Consider the following 22,487-nt stretch of genomic DNA (forward strand, 5'->3'; position numbering starts at 1 on the left):
TACTGACTTTGTCATTTCTTTTTCTATTCTCAGCTCTAGTCTGTTTGCTGAACCCCGGGGAATGTTTTTACCATGATAATCCGGTATTTATAAAGAAGATGTCTTGTATGTAAGATCTTCATCCTTTGCAGCTAGTGTTGAGTCATTGCAAATATGAATCTGCCCAGCCATAATATTTTTACAAAAGAAGGAAAAAAGGTGAAAAAAAAAAAAAATGGAGGAGGAAAAGCCAGTTATCTCTTAATGACTTTAGTGCTGGAAATCATTCAAATTACTCTTCCACCTCATAGAACAAGACCTGAAAATGGTACTTGGAGCTAAAGACTTAGATCGGATTTACGGGGCTTAGCGGGTTGCCAGCAAACTGTCATGGAGTGAAGTCTAATTGCATCTGCAAATGATGTAGCCCATCGATGAACACCAAGAAGACCCAAGTTTTCACTCCCAGACTGATGCCCAGCCTGACCTGCCACTGCAGAGCTGCTCCAGACCTCAGATTTACTGTGACTCGCTGGAGAGAGCTAAGCCAAACCCACTGTTTTATTGGAAAGTCTCCATTCAGATGCAAATTGAGTTCAATAATTGCTCAGCCAACTGTGTTTTTCTTGAACTTGCTACATCTACTACACATATAGAGTATTTTAAGCATTTCTCTCCAGTATTTGTCTTGCTGGAAGTCAAAGCACTGGACTGTGGTAGATCTTAAGACAGAATAAAGTAAGTGCCACCCTGCAGCTGGTTTCTTGGAGAGCTTATGTGGAGCTGAGAAAGCACACTGGTACAGACATGTCTTGTTTCTGAGATTTCAAAACTTCCCAGTTTAAATTCATCTTCAAGCTCTGCTTTGATTCCTGTAGAACTTAAAATTAATGGCAGTAAAAGAAGCCATAGCATATATGCCAGTCATTTCTGTCTGAGATCTCAAATACAGCAGCATAAGAGAAAGTTCCAGTGGAGAAGGAAAGGAAAATAACTCTTTATTCCAAAGATTGTCCTTTCACTATTATAGTGATTGTCAGCCTGACTCAGAGCCTGCCCAAGCCCTGCTGGAGGGCAGCCCTGTTGTTGGAGCCTGCTTCTACTGAGCATGTGGGGCCCATTAAGGAAGTGAAGGACATGTTTTGAGGGAAGATTCATCTTTTCACACGTTTGACATCATTGCAGGTCTGAGAAGAAGGACAGTTGAATTGGAAATCTTGTTTCTAGTGCCCTTTTTTTTTACCAGCAATTTTCTCCCCCTTCCTTTACTCTGATTAAATTAATCTGTCATCCAGAATGTGGCACGTTATCACCTGTGACTTTATCAAATATCAAGTGTGTATCAACATTATGGTTTGAGGAGTTCTTTGTGGAGCTGAATTGTGGCTGTGTGGCTTTAGGCCACCTCAGAAGAAAGGCTTTGTATTCCATGCTGGCACACAGCCTGCCTCATACCAAGATCTGACAGAGTCTATTTCAGTTCAAGGCATTTGTAGGAGCAATGGCTCTTGAAACACTTAATTTTACCTCTTCTGTTGTAGAAGTTAGGATTAGTCAAATGTAGAATCTCAGTTTCAATCCATCCTGTATTTAGTTTTAGGGCTTCCGAGTTTAACATGTTTGGAAAGATCAAGGCTGGCAGGTAGTGATGTAAGATATGAGTTTGGAGAGTGTAATTAATCTTGTGTGTTTAAATATCCCTCTTATGAAATAGTGTCAAGAAATAATTTTGAAAGCTGATCGTTTTGAATTGTTTCCCACTTCCTCACGAGTTCATTTTTTAGTATTAAAAAATTGCCCCTTTTATCTGTTTTAGCACTGGAAACCATCAGGTGGAGTTGTACAGATACTTTAAGTGTAATCCTTTGGGTTGTGTTTTGCTTCCATGAAGCTATCATCATCCCTGTAAATGTCAGTGGAAATTAGGTATTTATATTAATGGAGGTTCTCCCCCTCCCCTCCTGATTCTTAAAGGTGGGATTTTTGCATTGCATCAGTGATTCACAAGCAAGGCTGAACTTCATCAGTGTTTCCTCTGAAGGAGTTTTTGCTTGTTTGAGAGATCTTCTGGCAAGCAGTAATTGTTTACAGGGGCTCTTTAGAATCTAATTTACAATGAAACAAATTCAAATAATATGCAAAAGTAAAATTAAAAAGTGTATCAATTAACATACAAAAGTAGAACTACAACACACGTTCAGCTTAACAACTCCTTGGAGGGTACAGCAGCCCATGGAAGGGAAACAATGCTAAGCATGCTAAGTGAACAACTCCTAGGGGGGCAAGGAATGGGAAAGTAAACTCAGGGTTCCTATTGAATGGTAGACGAGGGAAAGGCTGTTGATGTAGTCTACCTGGACTTCAGCAAAGCCTTTGACACGGTCCCTCACAGTAATCTCCTGGGGAAACTGGCTGCTTGTAGCCTGGATAGGTATACCCTTCTGTGGGTAAGGAACTGGCTAGAGGGCTGTGCCCAACAGGTAGTGGTTAATGGAGTTAAGTTCTGCTGGTGACCTGTTACAGGTGGTGTCCCCTGCAGGTGACATCCACCTGACACAGCCTCGGGGCTGTAAGGGCATCTTGGAAAATGGGAAGGACTTTAGGTGATGTCTTAATGTGGGTTGCCTGTTGTACTTTTGGACTCTGTGCTGTACAATCTTATACCATAATGAATTGATCCACTAGTGGGGTGGTTAATCCAATTAGTGAAAATGCAGCAGCTGAATTCAGAAGGGTTATGAGTATGGGAGTACAGGATGTTTGGCTTTGCAAATTCTTGTGGGGAAAAGAAATGGGGAGAAGTTCTCTGTTGTGCTGCCAAGCCTCAAAGGAAGTGCACCAGTGCATATCTGAATGCTAAGCATGTGATTGAGCACTTTGCTGAATCAGAGCTTAAGTCATCAGCAGAGGCAAGGATTGTGTCTGTATTTATATCTCCACACAACAGATTAATACATTCACATTTTCTCTCCAATCCATTTCAACAGATTTTTATTGTTGCTTTCTTGGTATTGTTTTATGAATGTTGCTATATATCTTGAAAGTGCTTGTATGCCAGCAGTGATGTCATTACTGAGTTTGTATATGTGTGCATCTAGTCTAAATATATAACTTAAAAATTAGCCAGTGACAGTTAAAGACTAAAGGTTCATTTATGGCCCTGCAGTACTGTCCCCATAGGCTGTTGGCAGCTCTCAGATGAAGGGTGGGCTGGGTCAGTGTTTGGGAGTGGAACCCAAAGGGGACTGCAGACAGGAGGAAGGGGAAATCAATGTTCTTTTTCCTTGGGGGGAAAAAACGTCCCTTGGCTGCCTGACTGTATGGCAGGGGTCAGCATGTCCTTGCTGGGCAGGTGCTGACTGGTGTTGGGTGGTTCTCAGACCTTCTGATGCCAAGGCTTAGGGAGTTGGAGCGACTCATGCAGCAGGCTGATAGCTGTCCTGGGAGCTGGGACAGCAAGGACCGTCTGTATCCAGCAACAGAGAATTCCCTTTGCATTAATCATTGCTCAGCACTCCTTCTCTACCTTGACAGACCCTACACTGACCACTTTGGATGATTGATGATCCAATACACTTTTTTTTTTTTAAGGCTGTGAGAGTGTCATACTTGATGTCAGATTTCAGCTCAGGCTATTTGTTTTATTCATTTCTCCCACTTCTGCTAGTATTTCAACTCCAATCACCTTTTCCTTTGCCTTTTGCAGTATACTACCTATTGTGGCTGGTTTAGAAATGGGGTTCCTGTTCTACTCACAGGTGCCTGCAATTCACTCAATGACTGAAGTGGTCGTTATATATAAAGGCTTGCAGTGGGCTTTAGGAGCTGTCTGGTTGAGAGGCACTGTGTATAATGTGTTGTTATTAATATCGCTCATCATGCTGAAATAGTTACCTTTTCTAGATGAATCATCGCTGGCATAGCATTATTCAGTATATTGAAACTACCAGAAAATGGTGTTTTTCTAGGAGTAATATTCCCTCAGCACATTAGTTAGTAAATGTCACACACAAATTGCTCATGATTTTCCTTAGATCAAAGGCATATTTCAAAATAGCTACAATATGATTTTTTTGCCTTCAAAAGAGAATGTGAGAGTCAGTGTGAGATCCATCCTATGGAAGGAGCTGTCTGGGATAAATCAGATTATTATGAGGGATGTGTAAAAGGAAGGACAGTTCCTATTTGAGATCACAGATGTAGTCCCTGGTCTTGAAAGATGAAATATTCTGCTCTGGTGCATGATACTTGAAGGGCAGACTGAATGCTATGATTGCTGGCATTCTTGATAGCAACACAGGAAAACTACTTTCCACTTCACACCCAGTCACGCACACCAACACATAACTGATTACACTGTCATCTTTCTTTCCCTCTTTTGTTCCTTCCTACTATCACGTCAACAAGCAACACTAATTACTTGCCATGCTGTATTGTAGCATGCAACTGGAATGTGAGAAGAAAGAATTCTGTGTTTTTAATAGTGGGAGTGCAGCTAAGTGCTGCTGTGTCAGTGTTATTAAAGAGGAGGATTTACTGCAAATATTAGAGATGGTTCCAGCCTCCTTGTTTCCATGTAAAATCCTGGGTTACTTCAACACATGGGCAGGAATGAAAAAGATCTGAGACAAGCTCCAAGTGGTCTGGACTTATGGGTAAGGCCAGGTGTTGACATGAATAAAGAAAATGCTTGGGATGTTTTCAGGCTGAAAGATTAGGGTTATAAACCTTAGGGTTGTAGGGTGTATGAGCTGACATGGGATGCAGGGTTACCTCTGGGAAGCAGGAGGACACGTCCATGCCCAGGAGGTCATCTGCCCCTTGCTCTGAGTGTGGATGTTGGCATTGCAGAAGCTGGGTTATCACTGCCAGGAAGTGCAAAGCCAGGTTGGACAGAGTGCTGCTGTGTTCCTGTACGGCAGCTTGTGTCTTTATCAACAAAGAACAGTGAAAATAGGTGACTTAATCATCACCAAGACTTCACTGGTGGAGAAATGTGAGTGCTTAAATTAAGGCTTATACGAAGTTGCATAGTGAGTGTGTGGCAGAATGAAATGGAGGCATCAGTCTGAGACCCAAATCAGCTCCCTGCTCCCACAGCAAAAATCTTCCCACGCAGGTCCTGAAGTTATTAGCAGCTGTTTCCAAACTGAAAGCTGCTTTCAGAAATTGGAGCATAAAAATAAGCTTTCTTCCTCCCCTCTCGCCTAACAAATACCTCAGATAGAGAGGAATGGAGTATTAGGGAAAGCAAAATATTCCTTTTTATTTAATCCTGTAGCAAAAAATACATCCCTCTTAAAACCACACAACAAACAGAAAACCTGTGCTGCTATAGATCTTGTTACTAAAAAGGAGTCTATCCAAGCAATCTGTCCGCCTGCCTTTCTTGCTGTGCTGGTACTTTTCTGAAACTGTTGAGTCTGCATTTTTATTCCTCCTCACACTCTACATCCACAGTAAATGATGCCAGACTCTATCAGTTTCTGGACATCTTTCCCACACCATTTTCAATCTTGACTGGGGGTGGAGATGAGGGGGAAGCTATCAGCTTCATTTTAGACGTTGAAGCAATTCCCTACAAGAAAGCTATAGAGATCATCTCAATTTCACATTTGTGGGACAGGGAATGTATAACTTTACCATTGAGACTCCCTGCAAAATTCTCCCCTTGTGCTTGTGTTCGTGCTGTCAGAGGATCATTTAACAGCTCAAAATGCAGGTAGAGCATAGAGCCTTCATCTGGAAGCTGGGTGTGGAGGAAGCAAGCTTGGTTGTTTTGCTCCTGTATTCAGCTCTTTCCACACTCCTCTTCCTTTTCCTGCTATCTTTCCTTTCATCGTGAAATCTGGACAACAGGATTGTTTGTGGCATCTCTTTATTTTTTTCAAGTGTCAAAATAAACCTAATCAAAGCTTGGGAGGTACGGCTGTATTAGAAGTAGTAACGGTATGCCAGCTAGGTCACCTAGAGCAAAATTTGTCTCCTGTTGTCTCCAGAGTATTCTCTTGCCATGACAAAGAGCAAAGAGGAAGTCCTAAAAATGAAATTTATTTTTGAAGTCAGTTGATTTCTCAGCAGAGAGAAGTAGAGGGTGAAGTGCATCATGTGAAGTATTACTGAGCTGCTGGGTGTCAGTAACTGTGAGTTACGGCCACCCTCTGCCACCCCATCCCTAAAGCCCCTGGCTGCCTGCTGTAACTGCCCGAGACCCCAGGTTAGCAGCAACCCTCTGCATTACCACACTGAAGCTTCAAAAGGTGAGACCCTGATATTCTGCTGAGAGAAGATCCTGTACTTCCCTTTATTTGAAAATAACTTTGGAAAAAATTGGTTTCCTTGAAGGGAAAATGTTCTTGGGTGTGCTGTCCTCTGAGCACAGCACACTTTCATAGCGAGCAGAGCCTGTTTGTCCGTGTCACCTTAACATTTAGTTTTTACTTGCTGATATCAATTAAGGAGGAAATTCATAAAGGTCAGTTAGTGGCCTATTATTCACACAACCCCAGAAATTATGGGTAACTCCCAGACAGAACAGCTTGTTTCCTCACTGGTGTGATAGCTGTGTGAGGGTTGAACTGTACTGCTGTTAGTTCAGTCCCTGGGATTTTAGCCAAGGTGGGTTCAGTTTCACCTTCAGGCGTAGGACCCAGATGGCATCCTCCTGGAAATTAAGACCATGGTCCCATTCCATTTCACTTTGGCAAATGTTACTCACGCTGCCTCAGATCTTTTATGTCTAAACCTAAATAAAATAGGAATCGTCAAATAAAGCTTTTCTGCCTGCTGGTGGACAGGTGGCACAATCTTAAGGAGCTTAAAGGCTTTCTCCTCTCTTTAGAAATAGTCATTTCATTCTATTTTTAGAGATGGAGACCATCTCTGTCTATACCCACCCGGAGAGTTGTCCTTTACTCAATGTATGTAAATAACAGCCAGCCTTGCTAGGAAAACAGACTAAAGCTTCCTAAGTCCTAAACAAGTGGGACATGTCTGCAGTGATGACAAAGCTCTAGATGGGGTTTTTCTTCTAGCAGGAGCGCATCCAGCTCCCAGCTCAGTGCATCCCTCAGCTGTGTGTCCCAGCAAGTGGGCAGCCCTTGCAATCGTTCTTCGTGCATTCGGCTCACGCCACATCTCAGTCTGGGAGTCCCTCATTTAGCGATTTATGGGCCGTGTCAGCGTAATTTAGTGTCTTAATACTGCTGGTCAAGGACCATCAACGTCTTCTAAACCTCCGTTGTCCTTGGTAGGGAATGGAAGCAGAACCTGCTCGGAGTCAGCTTTCTGGGCAGCTGAGGGACGGATGCACTGAAGGCAGAGGAAATAAACATCCTTGGAGATGAAATTATTTTTCTACTGAAAAAAAAATTGTCTTTAAAACCAGCATTAAAACAAGTAGTGAGAGAGAAAGATGGTCAAAATACCCACTCCGTGGCTCTCTGCTATTCCCTGAAGGCAGCAGCTGTGCTCGGTGTTGCAGAATAAGCGGATGGGCAGGTGGCAGCTCTTGAGCAAGGTTGTCCTCAGTTTGCTCACTGCCTGGCCATTGTAGCTGGACCGTCATTTCCATGCTCAAGGGCAGGGAGAGAAATGAAAACCCAAGTGCTTTCAGCAGCATCTGCACTTTGGGGTAAATCTGCATGGATTTACACTTTTGTGGTTTTTAACTCTGCTTTCAAGGCAGGTGTAACTTGTTATAAAAGCAATGCCAGCACCTTCCATCATCTGCTGAGAAGTCTTTTACATTGTGCCTAGTCTGGTTCATGTGCTGTAGCAATGAAAAAATATTTCTCAATTATTCAAGGTTCTGCTTACCAGGAGTTCTGGCTTTTTGTCGGTACAAATGGGCAAAAAACAAGGAATTGTCCAAAAGCCAACGTGAAAAGAAAATAGCAGCTTAGATAGTAGGAGAGAGCTTATTTTTGTGAGGGGAAAAAAGGAAAGACACAATTTATTTGGAGTTTATCTGAGTGTGTCTCTTCTATGGAGTATTGTAGGAACAAGTGATGTTATATCCTCATAGAAGGATCTGGGGAAGGTTTATTCCCATTTTTGCTCACAGATGGGGGCATGGAGGTCCTGAAAGGTGGATGGTGTTGCTGCTGGACTTGGGTCTCGAGCCCCTCAGCCTTTCTGATGAGCAGTCACCACTCCCACCAGGACTCTTGTCCCTCTCAGTGGGTATTGACTTGTTTGTCTGAATGTTTTTATCTCCATTTAGATGCTGAGTGGGCTTTGCACAGGATGCAGCACAGCGGATGCTCACATGTGATTGCTCTTAGTCACTTCTAATAACAAATATGATTGTGACTGTCATTATTTTCAGCAACAGAGAAACCTCCTGCCTCCGCTCCCTGCTCCTCCTGCCCTGTGCCCACATCAGCTCACAGTGTGGTCACTTTGAATGTTTTCACAGAAGTTTTTCTCCTGTTGAGCCCTGCTCCTCTTCTGCTGTTTTATAGCAGTGAGTGCAGGCCAAGGACAACCAGAGAAACAATTTGTTTTGTTTTGCAAGTGGTTTTCACAAGTTGGGGGCGACAGGAGGAAGAATACAGCTCTAGTTTTGAAATTTCCCATGCAATAAGAGCAAGGCATTTTTTCTCTACTTAGAATAAGAAATGTTCAAGGAAAGAGGCGAGGACTGCTTTATCTTCCTTGATAGGAGAATATTAAAAACACAGGAGGATGCCATGAGAACGTGTAACCTTCATTGCTCTGAATCCAAAGAGAGGCAATAGATAAAGTGCCAGTGCCTTTGTCCTATTAGCTGCTCCTGTTTACTCTGCTGTGCAAGTCTGTTGAGGTGTTTAATGACTTTTCACATCACCATGGGGATACTGAGACAAGAAAAGCATTCATTTCCAGTCTTCTCTCCTCCTGTTTTTTTTTGTTGTTTTTTTTCCCTGCTCCTCTGCCTCAATTTTTGCTATTCCTTCTTGGTGTCCAGCTGTCCTCATCCACATATAACATTTCTATTGAGTTTGCTGTGTATTGTGTTGAGCAGGATCTATGGGGCAGCATGCAGGTAGCAGTAAGCAAGAGGCTCTGTGCAGCAGGAGAGGAGAGGGAAGGCTCCAGCTGGGGATGCTGCAGCAGGTGTACAGTTCTGAGATGCACAACAGCCCTGTCCTGAGAGCTCCTCCAGCTCCTCATGTGCTGGCAAGTCCTGAGCTCAGGTCACACTGTAGCTCTAGCAGGTAAGGGCAATGTGCCTGTTTGCTGCCTAGTGGTGAAACCATTCCTACAGCAAGGATTAACTCACGGCAAGTTCCCCAAGGATCCATAGCCCATAGAGCATCCTCTTATGGAGGTATCAGTATTGTCAGCCTGTGTTACTGCTGTCTTATTGTAAATAACGAAGCTGGATTTTACCCTAATAACACTTAATCACAGCTCAGACCATGCCCAATATTAAAGATACGGAGTGGAAGGCACCAAAAAACATCTTGAGAAAACGGTCTGCATTCCAAAAAGTAAGAGCTTTTTCAAAACCAAAATATTTTTCTGGATAGAATCTGTTTCAGTGATAGTTCCAGCTGGGAATAATTGAAACAAATCATTTAGATTTTGTTTTGATATCACATCACTGTTTTGATAAATTAAAAAGGGCCAACTGCATTTATTATGACAGTTCATACTATAATAGATACAAATGTCTGTGGGCAGCATTTCGTAATATATTCTGCTTTGATGTAACCAGAAGGGGCCATTTCCCCATTCAAATGTGATGTTGCAACACAACTGAAATCAAGTATTTTAAATAACTAATCATCTCTGAAATTTTAATTTAATGAGAAATGTAAGATCTCAATGTTTTTCTTTTTTCATGAGACATAGAAAGACTGCATTCAATATTCCCCTATCCAAGTAATTTGGCTTTGGAGAAAGGTGAGAAATAACCTACTTGACAATTCTGAAATAACTTATTAAGCAGATTAGAAACTGATGGAACTTGTCCTTCTGCAAAATTAAGTGCTGGGGTAAGGCCATGTATGTGCGTGTGAATACGTGTGAATACGGGGATGAATGTGTATATTATCACTTAGTGTTTGACACTGAGATCTGCCCCCTTCTGTGCTAAATATAGCACATTCCTACAACTTAGAACCTTGGTGGACAACGCAGGTGAAAGATACAGATGCAGAGGCACAGCAGTTGTGTTTGTGACCTGCTCTGTGGTACGTTTGCTAACCTGCACATGCAATGGCAGGGAGCAGCAAGAAGGAAATCAGGCGATGGAAAAATGTGCTGGTGTCCAAACAAGGAGCTTCACTGAGGGGGGGTGGCTGGGTGAGTCGTCAGCCTTTCCAGCAGGCAGCAGTAGTGGTCCCATCAGGCCTGTGGTGGAACAGAACTTGTCCTCAGGTCACCTTGCGTCCTCGTTCTGCACCGCAGCCATGCAGCTGGAGCTGCTGATGCTCCTTGAAACAAAATGCTCTGCACTGCTTTCAAAAACTATTGAGGGCTGCACTTATTTTAAATGTTCTGGTTATTTTATATGACAAGATAGCAACAAAGCAAGTCACAAGCCCCTTTCAAAGAGTAACCCCAGCACACAGTGGAGTACAAAGGCTTGCTAGGAAAGGACAGTAGTGCTCCCATTCTGTATCTGCTATCTGAACCAATGCTATTCCAACACAGGTCTATTTTATCAAGTAAGTTGCTTGAAAGACCCTGAATCAAAACATGAGTTATTTATGCATACATAAAATTAATCCTCAGATGATTAGCTGAAGTATGCATCTGTCCTGCAAGTAATTGTCAGTGCTATTATAATAATGAGAAGCAAAGCCAGGAGAAAATTCTGCTCTTAGTTATTCTGTTAGAGAATGTGGCTGCTAGTAATGAAATAATAATTAATTCACTGGGTTATACATTTGCTTTATTTATGGATGTAGTCTTTACTTATACATATTTTTATTACTTAATATTTAAAACGCACTGAAGGCATGGAAGGTGCAGCAGCAGCGCCTTTTGCTGCTCAAGCCCTGTGCTGTGGCACCATGGAAAAACACCAGCAGCTGTTGGCAGCACGGTCAGATCCCTGAGCTCTTCTGCCTGCTCTGCAGTAACTTGGGAGCTTGGAGTGATGGTGGAGCTTTGGATCCATCAGGAAGGAGGCAGCAGGTGGCCCAAAGACATCCATCTCCTTGGGCTGAGTGTGCTGCAGCCTTTCTTCAGCGCTGCCCATGAGAGCCGGGCTGTGAGGCATCAAAATAGTGGGAAACAGTGACATGTGCAAGAGTCCTTTCATTTAAAACTTCGCTTTTAAAAAATGTGGAGCTAGATTTTGAAGCTTTCTTTCCCTCTCTTGCTGAAGCAGAGAAAAAAGAGCTTGAAACTCACTCCTAATTATTTTTGTATTACAGATGCTCAGAAAATCCTTGAATCCCTAAAAACTTTGACTTGAAAATATCAAGTTATCACCAGTGCTGTGGTATGATAAGATTTCAGCCTTGTCCTTTGCTCACATTTGCCCGCAGATATACCTGAGTGTATTTGTACAAGTAAAGGGATTTGCTTAATCAGACGCTGAGGTGAAAAAAAAAAAGGTGGCACAAATCTATCTGCAAAAGTTGCTAGGAAAACAGGTTCCTGGTGGGTTTTCTTATTTCCCCCAAGAGCCTTACAGTCTCGTCTCTGTGTGAAAATGAATGCATGCAGGCCACTAGCCTGAAAGCAGTGCTGAGTGAAGCAATGATGTGTCTTAAGCAGTAATATTTCATGGCAAATCATCTGCTCTGAAACGGAGACAACGAGATGGCATTTTTCACCTAACTGCATCTCTCTTCTATTTTTCTTTTCCTTTTTTTGGAAACCTGGCTCAAATCCAACCCAGGACTTTGTGGCTGTGCTGAGATGGATTGGGAAGGGGATTTTAGCTTTGGTAGAATAAGCTGTTGAGTTACAGCTTGCTTGCTAAATGGAAAGTCGTTATGGAAGAGAATGGAAGAAACTTGGAGTTTTGGTTATCAAGTAACCTTGAGATTGTCTGGTGTAATGGAATCACTGAATGGCTTGGGTTGGAAGGGATCTCAAGGACAATCAAACTCCAATCCCCCCCACTGCAGGCAAAGCCACCAACCTCTACGTTTATTACCAGCCCAGTCTGCCTAGGGCTCCATCCAACCTGGCCTTGAACTCCTCCAGAGATGGATGGGGCATCCACAGCCTCTCTGGGCAGCTGTTCCAGCACCTATTTTGAACTTCCTTTCAAAGATCTGTTTTAATATTAAAATACTTCCTTTGGAAGATCATCCACTATACAGGATTGTAGGGTGAATAAAATAAAGCCGTAGCAATGACATTTTCCTTGTAAACCCTGTTTAAGCACCGATAAACCAAAAAATGTCAGAAAAAAAGGATCTTGAAAACATTGCTTAAATGATTTTCAGTCTCAGTGGTAAGGAAAAACTCATTGTCTGTGAACTTATGCCACTGGGTGTTCTAACGTGCAGCGCTGGCTGCCTTGGGAGGGCACGCTGGCTGCTTTGCCTCGGGTCTGCTTTCCTCCGGCTGTGATTCTTGGAGGGATGTTACCAAGGCATAACCTTCCCAACCGCAGCACAACATCCCACAGCTGAATTAGGTGTGTTATGGGTTTATTCTCGTTTCTCTCTGTAGCATCAGGGACAGGCCATTGCCTGAGGCAGGAAGCCAGGCACTGTGTACCAGCAGCCTCCTCCTGTGCACAAACCTGGTGAGCAGAATGCACGGCTGTTCTCTGCCTTGGTGTTGCACTGAATGGCTCCTAACCTTCTCCTTTATTGTTATTGGTTTAAATGAACATGAGGTAGGTGTGTTAGGAGACAGCTCCAAATTACTGATCCCAGGGCTGTGCTTATGAAGAGAGAAGGGATCCTTTCCCATCCTGCCCACCCCAGGCAAGCAGCCACTGTTCCATTGCCTCTGCACAGCCACTTGCTATTTATTGTCTGCTCCAGTAAGGAATGAAGGGGAAAAAAAAACCCTGTGCTGATGTTGTGAGCTGTATTGTCTGTGCTATTTATTAGCCTGAATATTTGTGCTTGGTAACCTGGGCACAACACATTGATTGTGGGGCTCTCTGCCAACAAAAGATGGGAAGGCAGAGAGGCATTGGCTGGCCAGTGGCAGTGACTCAGCGGGAGCTGCATGCTGGGGCTGTTACGTGTTCAGGAGAGGCAATTGCAAAGCACATTTGAAAACGCAATTTGCAGGAAGGCTTCCTTTCAGCTTGGCAGAACTGTCACTGTGTTGATTGTAGTGGGTTTTGCATTGTAGCTTTTGCAAATCTTTCTCGTCTCAAAATAGTCAGAAAGGTTCGTTTCACCTCCCGTTCCTGCCAGAAGGGGTCTGGATATTTGTGTGTGTGTGTTTTTATCTCCAGCCCTGCAGTAGTTTCAAAAGCTAAGCGAATGCTAAGTGCAAATGCTTAAAAGGTATCGCTTTTTTTGTCTTTTGTTTAATGCCCCTTTGGTTTTAAAAAGAAAAAGGTAAATGAGAACAAAACAGAGTAGAAGAAAGTGGTTCCATGTAGAAGGGAAAGAGAAAATGCAGTGAAATAAGATGTTGAAAATGAGATGCCCCCAGACATCCCCCTGCAGCCAGAAGAACGTCCAAACTGTAGCCCCCTTTTCTTGGATTTTTCTTTCTTTCATTTCCTTTTGGAGATGCTTACTTTATAGCAGGCAGATCGATGGCCCATTGTACTTAGTTACACTGTGGCAAGGCACATCAGGGTCACTTAAAATGATACTCCCATGAAAAGCTGTTTGCACAGCTGGAGCAGCCTACAAAGAACATGCTTATATGCAGACCTGGTTAGCACCCTATGGGAAGTGGCATTGCCACTAACACACCCCTATGGTGTCTGGCAGGCTGCTTCTGTAGCTCATTCCCATGGCTTTGTGCTGCTGCCTTAAAAAGCCACTGCACTTCTTGAGCTTCTTCTACTACAGACATGAATAAGCATCCTGTCCTGAAGTAAGCTTGGAGTTGAAGACCCTGAGGCAGTTTTGCCACAGTGGTATTGTCAAAGGGACAACAGGTGTTCAGTGTTGGCTGGTGAGCTTTTCTCTCCCAGTTGTATCCTACAAATGCTGCAGAAGCCCTCTGCCATCAGAGGCTTTTCCACCAATGGGAAATCCACCTGAGACCACTTTGGATGGGGTTACCACTCCTCTGCATTGCCAAAAGCATTGCAAAGTGACCAGATGGCACTAGAGAACCAGGTTTTAAAATATTAGTCAGAAAGCCCATCTCCTCCTCCCCTTCAATTCCTTATTTGTCTGCTGGCACAGAGAAGACTCAGTGTTCCCAGTGCTGGACTCCTGTCAGTGTCCTCACTGCCCTTCCACCCATCCCCATCCACCCCCATCCACCCTCACACCCTGGGCAAGCTGCTCAGGCTGCAGATGTGTTCTGTCTTCAGAAGTACCTGTTATGAAGGGATTTGTATTCAAGAGGGGTTTGATTTGTATTGCTCTCTCTTTCCTTTTTTTTTTTAGCATACCTTGTATTTAATTTGGCAGAAAGCTCTGTTGAAGCTGCTTTACCTTTACTACATTATTATTCAATTGTATTTCCCTTGATGAAAAGCCTGGCAGTCTGTTGCTCAGTGACAGATGTGCTAGCTTTGGTTGAATCACCACCACTAGGCTTATTATCAGTTTTACTAATGTTTGCTGTTTTACACTATAACAGGTAGGGTGATTCATTCAGTCAAGACAAACACACAGACACATATGCACACAGTGATTCAGATACCCAGCCACATGCATACACAGAGGTGAATCAGCCTGAAGCAATCCTCACTTCATGCAGAAATGTTCCTGGATCCCTCGCTTGTGTGTCCTCTCCTTGCCAAGCAGCCACCCATGAGTAAGGCCCCATTGCTGCAGGATGTGTGCCACAGGACAGCAATCTTTGCTCACCGTGAACAGCCCTGACCAGTGCCTAAGGCCCATACATGTGAGATTAATGAGATGCTTCTTGGTTAATTCAGGTTGTAGGGTTTCATACTGTTCAGTCTGCAAGTCCCGCTGGTTGCTTTATGCAGTAGCCTTAGCACAACACCTGCTGCACCCAGGGCCAGGAGCCCCCCGGAGCAGGTGACACCCCCTGGGCCCGATGTTCCCTTGTGTTTTCAGATGGATCTGGCCTTGTGACAGACTGCAACAATGGAACAGCAGTATTTAAAGTGAGCAAACTTTGGGTTCATATCTAGTGCGATTTTAATGCTTAAGATGAGGTAGTTTATATACAAACTGCTTGGTCTCTTTAATTAAAACTCACAAGGACTAGCTGTAAAATAACGAATGTCTCGCTCTGCCATATTGAAACTCTATTGAAACTCTAATGAGTTCTTTGCCTTGTCTGCCTCTGTTTCCATCTGACATCCTGTATTCATTCACAAGGTGTTCTTAATGAAAACAAGGTCACTCTCCCAGCATTTGATGGGCAAGAAAGGAAAAGGTGATAGAACTGCAGCCTTACAGTGTGTTATTTTTTACTCCTTCCCTAATTGCAAAGAACTTCCATTGATGTAGAGAGGACTTCTACTTGAATAGCAGGCGAGAATAGGTGCCAGATCAGACCATAGGACAAATTGGAGTTCAGTCCAGATATTCAGTTTCTTACATCGATTTTCCACTTTTGTCTGTCATTGCCTTATGGGACAATAATGCCTGTTATAAGGAGGAAACATTTCTTCTTTTCTGCTTATAGGCTGATGTCTAATACTTATTAGTAAGTAATATTGACGTTGCATGTAGGGACTAAATTGGAGATCTGAACCCTGTAGCGCTGCACTCTGTACAGAAACATAATAGGAAAAGGTGCCTGCCAGCACCTAAATGGTCCTAAATAGACCAACCACAGGCAGGACAGAGTGAAAAAAGGAAAGTTTTAGAAAATTTCCTTACAAACAGGAGATGAGGAAGAAAGACGGGTTCTTTCCGTGCTGAGTCTTGGGTTGCAGCAGTAGACCTTCAGAAACACCTTGCCCCGTGGCATTGCAGATGTGTTAATTAAAGGCTGGTTTCTTGATGTAGTTTAGGACAAAACCATTCATTAGGACCGATCCAGAAAGTCATAGCTCCTCTCCTCAGTATCTGAAACTGAGCTACCAGATCCTGGTCCTACAAGTGGCAGAATTTCAGATCCATGATTTCTTCTACTGTTTTCCTACATAGATTTGCTTCTCTTTCTCTTTTGACCTATTGGTGGGATTTTACAGCTTCTTTCCTGTTTCACTGGGACCCTGTGGTCAGAAAATAGTGTTATTTGGCATTAAGTTGTCATGGTTCCCTGATCTGGTCCTGAGAAAAGTAGTTTTCCCATCACATCCGAGATCTGGCAGGAAGAGCTGACCTGCACTGCAGGGCTTTTTCCCAGAAACAGCCTGATGGATAACTCTGAACCATGCATTACATTAAAGGAAGCAAGAACACAGTTGGCTCACAAGTAGCTGGTAAGTAATATCAATGAAAGGGCAAAAGTCACAAAACTATTAATTTTCAATTATTTCCTGTCTTCTGTGATAACTCCATCACAGACTGATGGGCCTCAATGTGTAGCTGCTGCCGGCTGCAATGAGCCTGAAGTGAAGCTGACCAGGAGGAGTGTGACTGTGCCAGAGGGACACGTTAGATCTGAGGTCCTAAGAGACATCCACCTTGTAGGGGCACAAAGCCCATTCACCTAAGTCCAGTGAGATTTCAGTAATAAAAGTAAAGATGGCTTGCAGAGCAGATATACTGGAGAAGGATTAAAGGCATTAAAAAATAGAGATGTTATCATGGAGAATTAATGATCTTTGATATAGATCGTGGCAATATTAGAAGATGCTAGGTACCATGCCTCATTATCTCTGAGAGGTTAAGGGGTCAGCCTGGGACAAAGGGAAGTGATTTATTCAGTAACTTTGTCAGAGATACAAGAATATGTATGAAATAATAAGACTCGCAGAGACCATTAGTAAAAATCTCCCAGGATCCCAAGGTCTCATGCTGTGCTAGATTCCCTGTCTGTACGCTGCACCTCATGCAGGTGCTTGCTTCCTCTGCTATGTCCCATCTTTCTCTCTTTCACCCTTTCTGTATCTGATGTTGTGGTTGTTCTTTCCCCTTCTGCTGGCGTTGTTCCACAGTGTTGGTTAATTTGGGAGACAAGGGAGGATTCTTTCATTTGAAAATTTCTCTCCTTTTCCCTCCCTGCTGAGGAGCTGAAAAGGGCAGATGAGAAGATCAGATGTAATGTGATGGATGTTGAATGGCTCCAGTGTTTATTAAACCATGAGGGTCAAATGAATGGCTATGTGGATTTCTTCTCTATATGAGTGGAGAATCATGCAGGTGCACATCTCAGGGATGGTTTAGGCCAGAAGCTCTGCTACCCCACGATGCTGCCAGTACAGCAACCTGCTATTGGCAGCAGCACATCCTGGATCCTTCTGAAAACTCCCCTCTGCTCTGTCACTGCCACGATATCAGCATATCTGTTGTGAAATTTTGTGTCATCTGGAGGGCTTGCTGATAAAGGAAAGGAAGGAATCAAGGTCACATTTGGTATCTCCCAGGGAAAGTGATAGCAGTCAGATCCCTAATACTGTACACAGTACAGTACACTGCACAGTACCTCCTGCACTCTAACCCCATATACTTTGTGATACATTGGAAGGGAATCCTTACAAGTAGCAAGGAGGACCCAGGCATGCACACAGGCGACTCCTGACATTGCCTGCAGCTGAGCATCTCAGCTGCCAAGTAGAAAGCTGTTTGCCAGATGCTGCTTTCCAGCACACATCCACAGGACCTTCAAGCACTTCTTAGAAGGGGTTTTCTGATTGCTTTTGGTTATTGTGTCTTTCTGATCTCATTCAGGAGCATTTTAGAGCATATCTCGTGTGAAGCAGGGACTATTCATGCCTTGTGAATGTGATGCAGCAAAGTCACGGACAAGTAGTAAAGTTAGTGGTGTTTTCTATTTCTTCCCTGCATTGTCTCTACATCTGGGGAGAAGTATAAAGATTTTGAACAAAAATGCGCAAATTTTTCATTTTAAAAATATCATTGGCTGTGCTCACATCCCATTCAGTGCTATTGGCCTGTCAAAGGGTGTTTCTGAAAAGTCACTGCCCAGCCTCGTGAAAGTCAGCAGTCCTTTAGAGTTCATTCTGGGTCTCGAGCCTTATTTATGGTTGTGTTGATAAAAAAACCTGTTGCAAACTGCAGTTTGCAGAGGTGCTTTGAACAGTTAGGATCTTCAGGAGTTAAGGACTTCTTTTAACGTTCGGTTTTTTGTCTGCTAGTTTATATGTGACAAGCTGGAACCAAGGACCCAATTACAGGTTTTTTTTTACAATCTCTCTTCCCTCTTTCTTCTCCACCTCCTCCTCCAACCGTAATCAGGGACACCTGGAAACAATAAAGACTTGTTTGTTTGGTTTGTCCTTCTCCCCCTTATTTTTTGCATATTTGATGTTGAGAAAGCAAGGCTGTTAGAGATCCATTAAGCAGTGTTTGTAACGGAAGGAAAGTATTCTATCTGGTTTGAGGAAGATAAGGCACATAAATCGAACTCACCCTACATCTAAACATTTCTGCAAATAGCTGCAAATGAGACAGACGTGCAGTCTCTTTTACTACGTGCTGAGTGCTCCATCTTGCCACCACTGGAAGCCAATATAGCTTGAGGATTGGGATCAGAAACTTCAGACTAGAGTGATGAACAACTTTCCAGGCCTAAAACAGCTATTTACAACAAGACTGTTCCTTCACTTACTACTCTTTTTCTTATGGATGGAGCATCCAGCATGCCCACCCAAACAAGGAGGCCAGTGTGAATGAGCCATTTGGTGACTGCAGACCCTGAGGCTCACCAACACCAGCTTGCTTGGCCTTGGGGATGGAGACAGCATGGTCTGGCCTCTTTCCTGTAATCTGCACGCAGAGCCCTTTCCATGGTTGCTGTGGTTGTGAAAGTGAAGCTGGGTCTCATTTCAGCCACATGTTTTGTCTGCAGGAGTATTGCGGCTGGGGAAGCACATGGATAGCAGAGGTGCAGCTGTTGGCACCACAGTGCATTCATTGTGCCATGCATCTAGTACTCTTCTCCAGCTTCTTGCTGCTGTGAGGGTCACCCTTTTGAACATCTGTCTAAAAGTTCTTCTTTGTTCCTTTCGTACAATACATTCCCTCGTAGACTTTCATGGCCCTAAGCTGGTTCCTGTGAGTGACAGGCTGAAGCCACATCATCACCGGTCTCCATCTTGCAATGTGAAATTTGGGAAAGATACTGGGCAGCAGGGAGACACAAAAGATTTTGAAGGAATTTATCAACAGAAGCACTGAGAACTTAAAATGCCAAAGCAGCCCATTAATCTCTTCCCAAAGACAATCTAATACCAATTAGGAAGGTAGATATAGAGTGTATTTCCTGGCATGGACAGCAGGCTTGGCTGGGGAGATGGGAGCTGCCAGCTGGCTGCTCCAGGGAGTGATGTGGCACTTGGGAGTCCATTCCCCTTGGGGTGTAATTTCTTAATGCATTAAGAACAAAGACAGAAATGTTATAGATTACTTACAAAAATGTCGCTAATAACTCCCTGGGGTCAAAGGATCTGGAAGCACACAACTAGTTCTGACCGAGCCCAAACTAAAAGGGTTTTTCTCTTTAATATCTTCAGTCTCTGTGACTGTGATGTGCTGCCTATATTGTAACAAAAGCTTCTGACAGTTTTACCCTCTGAATCTTCAGGAACCTACTGTCCCAGGGGAGCATGCCCTTGCAGAAGGTTTATATTTAATTTGTTTCTCTACTTAAACAGAAACTCCTTTTTTTGCAGACATTTGCTAGGCAACAGCACTGTACTTTTCCACAGAGCATTTGTGGTAGGCCTGGTAGAAAAACTTTGAAATCCTGTGAGGAGTTACATTATTCTGCTGTTCCACAGTTCGCATGGCGTAGGTATGCGAGAAATCCAAATTAAATGTTACATAACATTTGGAAAATGTGGAGCAAAACTGAGGAGAGTTCCAAGCATCGTGTGCACAGGAGATGTTCTCTGGTTCCGTGATCATGGAATTGATTTTGTGCTTTTATTTTTGATAGCGCATGACGAGTTCTTTTTGCAAAGGTTTGTACCAAAATTGGGGATGCAGTCTGTGTGTTTATTCTGCACTGCCCTCCAGCTTTCAGTACCAGCTCGGAATTCTCACTCTGCTGCTTCCAAATCCATGTCATATGGATACGAGCAATTTGCTTTTCACAAGAACTTTGCTTGCTGTTTTAAGATCCATCTCTCTGCACATCATTTCTGGATGATGTTGCTGAGCTGGAGTCTGGGTGAAGTGGCACAATTTTAAACCAGGTTATCATTCTGATGCACTTTGGTCTATTTTAATGTTTGCATAAAAGTTGGGGTTTGTTTGTTTGTTTGTTTTTCTTTACTTGGCAAGATTTAAGATTAGACCCATGTCTCCATTTTTCTGAGTGCTTTGCTCAAAGGTTCACGGTTATGTCACCCAACAAGGTGCCTTGATGCCCAGCTGCTGCTCTTCTCCACCATGAAGGTAATTAATGGGCATAATCCATCAAGTAGGAGACTTGAGGAAATGAGACTGCAGAAATGCACCATTATGACTCGTGAGCGGCTCAGTTGGCTGTTGACAGGGCTGAGGAGTCTTAATAAGAGGGGTTAAAAAAAAAAAACCCTTTATGAGGAATTAATTTCCTGTCTCCATTATGAAGTGCTGGGATGTTCATTTAGCATGCAGTAGGTGGGTGTTAAGATTAGAGCTGTGGAGGAAATAGATATTGGAATGTGCTAAATCTTCCTCGGTGCCAAAGCAAGAAACCTTGAGAACATGCTGACAGTCCTTCTTCATTGGGACACACAACAGTAATGTTGGAGTTGGGAGTTGGAACCAGATGATCTGAAGGTGCCTTCAAATGCAAACAATCTATGATTCTACATCTTCACAGATTCAGGAGGCCAGTTCTTATTAAAACCCATTCTTCCTATGTTCCAAGCCTAAAACATAGTCAAAAATATGTCCAGAACAAGAAAAGCACAAATGTTGTTGATAAGAGAACTCAGAAGCTTTCTTTAGAAATCCCTCCTTAGCACTTCAGCATTCACTTCATTAGATTAACAGTGTATCTCCATTACAGTTCTATTGTATCTGATGCATTTAGTCTTCCATGGGAAAACAGAGGGAATGTGTGGAAGTCAGAGAACAGCACATCTGCATCCCTACTAGCTCTGCTAATCTTGGTGGCAGACCAAACTCTAATCTGATTGAGCAACCTGAGTCACAGAGTTCCTCAAAAAATCTGACCGTAGGTCTATTTTTAAATAGTAAAAGTGTCCTTGTTTTCCTCAGTCGAAAAGAAAACGAGTTTTGGGTCAGCTGATAGGCAAGTATAGTATTTTAATTTCTTTCTGGCTGCTGGAAGAAATCCAGGCCCACCCGAGTGGGGTGTGAAGACAGGAGAAAAGCAGAGCTGCATGCAGAGCTGATCTTCCTGCGGCTTGCCAGCACACAGCCTTTCACACCACTGAAATCACACTCTCTTTTTTGAATTAAACAGCATGCAGGGCTCACGCTCTGCATGAAGACAAGTGTCACCTTCCATGAATATGGGGACAGTGTTTTCAGGGATTTGGAGAGCACTCTCAGTTCGAGTTGGTTGGATGCTTAGCACTTAGCAGAACACTTCCCTCCCTCTTTATTCCAACAGTCAGCAATAGTTTCTGCTTTGACTATTTTGGGGAAGAATTATGTTCCCAACAACTTTAATGTCATCTTGTTGATACCTTGGACTGTCTGTCTATTGATAGTATTCACCCAGTGGGAGGCATCAGCTATTTAGGGTGAAAGCCCATTGGAGCAGATCACATGTGTTCCCATGTGCCTTTATCCAGAACACAGTACAGCCCCACATTGGAGCTGACACCCCAATAGCAGCGAGAATCAAGGATGTCACCTTTAGTGCTGCTGTGGCATCTTGTCGCCATCAGAGCACAGCCTCACATCTCGTGCAGTAGCACATTTGCTTGCTTTTGTTCTCCCCTTGCAGAAAGAGACATTGTGTTTGGTGTGATAATGTAACTTAAGGTCATATTTCGCCTTCAGCCATCAACATGTGCAAATGCTGTATGACTAATGAGGCAGTCTCAAGTGACGATCCTCCGCTGTTTTCCTACAAGCTACTGTGTTGTGTTTGCAATCCCTCCTGACAGGTGGTGAAGAGCTATCTTTCCCCTGGGCTTCTGACTGGAGCTGGAAATCCAACAGCAGTGCAGGTTCCTGGCCATCAGGGACTTCTCTCCCCTCCTCTTCCAAAAATGTGCTAAAAGGAAAATCTGCCCTTAGGTTTGTCTGTCTTGCTTTCAATTTGTTTTCAGTCCCTTTTCGTTTCCTTAGGGGACTGTTTCTCCAGCTCAGGGAAGCTTTGTTCTTTCTGGGATGTCAGATGGTGGCTCGGCCAATTCACATGACAGTAAAGAGGCAGACAGA

The sequence above is a fragment of the Excalfactoria chinensis genome, chromosome 18, assembly GCF_039878825.1.
Source record: "Excalfactoria chinensis isolate bCotChi1 chromosome 18, bCotChi1.hap2, whole genome shotgun sequence".
In the NCBI taxonomy this organism is placed as follows: domain Eukaryota; kingdom Metazoa; phylum Chordata; class Aves; order Galliformes; family Phasianidae; genus Excalfactoria; species Excalfactoria chinensis.